Raw genomic sequence first — 5,366 nt, forward strand, 5'->3', positions numbered from 1 at the left:
ATAACAATTAGTTAAATTAGTAGGTCAAGTGGAAATGAGTTGGATGAAGCCATCACAGCCAATGAAGTGATCTAGAACACAATCAAAAACAGCCTACAAGGTAATTTCAATGTATAAAGTCAAGGTGTACCCCTACAAGTCAAAATAAATTAGCAAGATTTAGTCTAAGCATAAAGGCTTATGGTAACCACCATCCATTACATCCATAGAGGAGTATATAAGGTAAAGATTTATGGTGAACACCACAAGAGACAATCTTCAATAGCTCCAATATGCATATCATGAGCCAGAATCCTCCATTGAGGAAAAGTACTTATCCTAGGTATTCACCCATGAGACAATAAAGACATCATCTTTATCAATAGTTCAAGTAGAAACCCCAATAAATCAAGTATAAGTGTGAGTGTACCTAGATCTAGCACTCATAGTCAAATGAAGTGACCAATAAATTCAATAGCTCCATTATGCATAGATAAAGCCAGAATTATTCATTGATAGAAGTGCAAGGTATAGACTTCAAGGCACTCACCCACAGGACAAGGTATCTACTTGCTACATCAGTAGCTCAAGTGTATGTTGTGTAGATGGATGAACCAACCATAGTCTGATGAAATGACCAAGTGTGACTACCAAATTTGTGAGTAGGAACCCAGTCTATAGTCAAGGAAAGACCACCTAACACCTATCAACCTAACCAGGAATTGAAGACAGTGGGTCAATCAAAGCCTATAAGCAAGAATAATCTAAAGCTAGCGTCTTGGACCACCCCGTTGTCTAGGAGGTCCTTGTGTTTAGGACGTGTATGTTGTTGTATTAAACTAGATACATATACACAAAAGAACATAATGTTCAAAAGAAAACTGGCTTTAGATAACTAGGAAAAAAGATATGTACAGAAATGACTCAATCTTTGTATCATTTAAGTACAACATAGTAAGAATGAGGCATCATTCTAATGATTTTATACAAAAGTAGTAAAGTCGTTGAGGTCATCTCGATTGAATGATCAGGGGTCTTCAAAATCAAACTGCAGCATGCTAAACCTTTTTAAGTCAGGATATAATTCTCACCTGCATCCATATAGTCAAGACAATAGATTTGTTAGACTTGGCTACGTATGGTAGGCTTTAAAGAACCTATCAGTTTTGTTATCCATGTCAAACTTACAAATTGTTAGACTAGCTATTGTCCTAAATATTAAAGTTCTTGACAAATCTCAAGTCTTTCCCACATTTTCTTTAAAGTAGTCCTACCAAAATTGTATGATATGATCTTAAAAATTTCTTTTTACAATAACCATTTACTAAAAAAAATGTCAAACCAACCATAAGTTAACCAAAAAATTGTATGCAATGCTTTTTTTTGTAACTAAAACATAATGTATGGACCCAAACTTCTATGCAATCCTTTGATTTGTAACTACAACATAATGTATGGACCAAGTCAAGCTATTCAAATATTGGAACAAAAACTTCTCAAATGGAGAGAGTATTTCTGAAGTCAACTTAGGAGAGCTAATAGAGAGACTATGTCTAATAATGATAAGTAAGGAAAGCCAAAGCAAAGTATTGTAAAAAGATGAGCTAAAACTTAAGTCGACCATATCTCAGTTATTAGAACCAAACTCGAGCCAGCAGACCACATGTAGCACCCACATCTTAAGTGTGAGTGCCAAAAATTTAACCATAACCCAGCTACCTCCCATTTTTGGGTAGTTAAAGAGAAGTTAGTGTCAATCCATCAATCCAAAACATGACTTCATGAGTGAATTGGTAGCCAAATAGTATCAAAACATTATCATAAAAGTTTCCTCAGAGCCAATGTTGATATGCAACAAACTAACAGATCAGAGAAACCCGTCAAAATTTAGGTCAAGAAGAACCCTTGGTACAAGAGTCAGAATCAGTAAAAAGCCAGCAAGAGTCCAGATCCATGTATCTAATAATACACTCAGTCAGACTTGAGAGTTTAGGACTACTGCACAGAATCCAATAAACGCTAGTAACCAGCTGAGAGTATGAACCATGCTAATAGGTATTAGTAATTGATACCAAGACCAAGCACAATTCAAGACACCAGTAGCATAGTAGGCCTGGTGTATGTTTCAACCATAAGTCCAAGCAGTGCATTATCAAAAAGTCAAAGAGAGCTGCAAAAGTTTATCGGAGTAAAAAGTTCTTATAATTATCTAGATATAGCATCCCTAGTTATGGAAACCAATTGTTAGCAGGATGACCATCAATAGTAAGATCGCAACCAAAAGTAAGGTGAAACATGATTTTCCAAATTAAACACTAGCCAAAGAACAAAATTCTTCTTGAGAACATTAGGCTTGCAGTCATCCAAGATAAATGTCATTCCATATAATCTTATTGAGCATGATGTAATAATCCAAAAAAGAAGAAGAAATATGAACTTGTATATATAATCAAATCAAGATTAAAGTATAAGTATCATAATCGGCAGCACAGAAAGTAATAGCCAAGCCAAGATCTATACCATTATATTAGAAGTAATACCCATCAGAAGCAAGCCCCATAATTGGAGCCCCATAATCCAAAACATCCTCAAGTATCACCTCATTCCAATAGCACATTTAGACTAATGTATATGCATAGTCCTCAACCATTTAATAAGAGATGTTCCAATGAACTAGTGCTTTAGCAAATAGTCAAGCTAAAAGACCAGTATTCACCTCAATTTAACAAAATCAAATATGAGACAAATTGAGCTTGTGTGCCTTTGGCAGAGCCCTTTTCAGTTCAAGCCAGATATTCAGTTACAAAGAAGTAAACCTCTAGCCAAAGGTAATGAGCATGATTTCCACTTAATTCATTCCATCATTTACAAGAGTATCAAGAAAAAACATCCAGCAGATCAATCATGCCAGCTATTAAAGCAGCCAACCAATCACGAGGTAGTATACTTCCAGTAAAAACAACTAGGAACCAAGATCTAACTTAGGTTACAGACAGCAATAGGCATTTTCCACGGGAGCATCAAGAAAATTTATTCAGCCATATCAATCACATCAACCAGCTAAAGTACCAACCCAATCATATATACTAAGCTACAAAAATATCTACAAGCACCATAAAAACTCAATAGCACATCAGTATAAACTGTTACTAAATTTTTAGATGGAAACCTGTAGAAATAATGTTGAGAGTAGAGTGGTAAAGTTGAATGTCTCCAAACATAATCACCATTCCATGAAATTTCTCTCTCTCTCTCTCTCTCTCTCTCTCTCTCTCTCTCTCTCTCTCTCTCTCTCTCTCTCTCTCTCTCTCTCTCTCTCTCTCTCTCTCTCTCTCTCTCTCTCTCTCCCACCTTTTTTTTTTTTTTAAGAAAGACACAAAGCTTAACTATCCAAAGTCTAAGTGAGGGGTTAAATTCAATGGCCATTAAAATATAGAACCTGTGAAGCATAAGCATTCTCACTAATCATCCAGGTTGCAAGGGAAGTATATTAATGTAGAGACAAGCACCTTTCCACCCTCTCTCTCTCTCTTTTGAAATTAAACAAACCCAAGTCTAAGTGAGGGAGCACAGATCCCTCACCTGCATATGTAGCCCAGTATCTTGCTAGCTTTAATTGTGTCGGGCCGGCAAGGCAAAAGACCTCGTGCAGTACGCACGATAGATAGGGGAAGAAAAGGGATGTGAGAATTGTGTAGAATAAAGGGGAGCAAAAGGGTTTCATATCAGTGCAACGAGGGCAGGGTAGAGTAGTGAGAGGAGGCTGCCAAAAAAGAGTCCAACTGGGAACTTCTCAATAGTTTAGAGATATTACTACAAAGAATAAATTCCCACTAAGAAAGCGGTAAGAACATTGGCAAGGAAACCCTGGAAAAAATTATAATTCTTTAAAGTCAAGGATACTACTGGTTCTAGAAGATCATTCCAATCAGGTAAAAACTCATGGTAGTCCCTCACTAGACAATAAACCATGAGTTTCAATAGTCATAGCATGATAGAGATACACCCATGAAGGCTAGTAAAAGATTTAAATTAATGGCAATCATTCATTGTAATATCCATTGAAGAAAACACCAGATAAAAACTTATGTTAAACATCCACAAGAGACTATAATCCTCAACTACTTTATGCATAGCAAAAATCAGAAACTCCCATTAAGGGAGGTGCACGGTAAAGACTCAAGGTAATCACCCACAAGGCAAAATAACAATCAGTTAAATCACCGGGTCAAGTGGAAATGAGTGTGTAGCTGGATGAAGCCATCAGAGCCAGATGAAGTGATCTAGAACACAATTAAAAAACAACCTACACGGTAATTGCAATGTATAAAGTCAAAATAATTTAGCAAGATTCCAGTCTAAGCATAAAGGCTTATGGTAATCACCAGCCATTACATCCATAGAGGAGTATATAAGGTAAAGGTGTATGGTGAGCACTGCAAGAGACAATCGTCAATAGCTCCAATATGCATACCATGAGCCACAATCCTCCGTTGAGAAAAGGTACTTATCCCATAAATCAGGTATAAGTGTGAGTGTACCTAGATATAGCACTCATGGTCAGATAAAGTGACCAATAAATTCAACAGCTCCATTATGCATAGATAAAGCCAAAATTATTCATTGATAGGAGTGCAAGGTATGGACTTCAAGGCACTCACCCACAAGACAAGATACCTACTTGCTACATCAGTAGCTCAAGTGTATGTTTTGTAGCTGGATGGAGCATCCATAGTTAGATGAAGTGACCAAGTGAGTGTGTGTGTGTGTGTGTGTGTGTGTGTGTGTGTGTGTGTGTGTGTGTGTGTGTGTGTGTGTGTGTACGCGCGCGCACGCGTGCGCATGTGTGTGTGCAAGGTATGGACTTCAAGGCACTCACCCACAAGACAAGATACCTACTTGCTACATCAGTAGCTCAAGTGTATGTTTTGTAGCTGGATGAAGCATCCATAGTTAGATGAAGTGACCAAGTGTGTGTGTGTGTGTGTGTGCACGCGCGCATGCACGCGCGCACGTGTGCATGTGTGTGTGTGTGCGTGTGTGCGTGTGTGTGTGTGTGTGTGTCGGAAGGGGGGGGGGGGGGGGGGGGGGGGGGGGGGGGGTACGCACTAGATTACATGAAGAACAATAAAAGGTTTTGAGGGGATCTCAATATTGAAATAAAAATGAATCTATTTAATCCATGTTTGAGCATGATGCTTAGATTGTGTATGTATGTATGTATGCTTCCAAATTAAGTCTTGAAGATGCTACGTGCATTCATCATGTAAAGAAAACCCATTGGGGTTTCTATCCATGGACTACACATGTCATTTCTCCAAAAAAATTGTTATTGATGTCTATTTGGGACTTAGACAAAAATTTAACACACACATAGTGTTGCACAC

The 5,366-nt window shown here is 37.7% G+C and overlaps 1 long non-coding RNA gene across 1 annotated transcript; it reads right to left on the reverse strand.

Moving 5' to 3' along the window:
* Positions 1–871: 871 nt before the first annotated feature.
* On the reverse strand, positions 872–5,020 carry LOC147434960 (uncharacterized). The gene is made up of 3 exons (XR_015185256.1): positions 4,641–5,020; positions 4,365–4,520; positions 872–1,070 (listed from the first exon to the last, which is right to left on the reverse strand). It is a non-coding gene; the product is annotated as an uncharacterized LOC147434960 (long non-coding RNA).
* Positions 5,021–5,366: the final 346 nt, after the last annotated feature.

Source organism: Adiantum capillus-veneris, chromosome 19 (genome assembly GCF_014529385.1).
Source record: "Adiantum capillus-veneris isolate H3 chromosome 19, ASM1452938v2, whole genome shotgun sequence".
NCBI classification, from domain to species: domain Eukaryota; kingdom Viridiplantae; phylum Streptophyta; class Polypodiopsida; order Polypodiales; family Pteridaceae; genus Adiantum; species Adiantum capillus-veneris.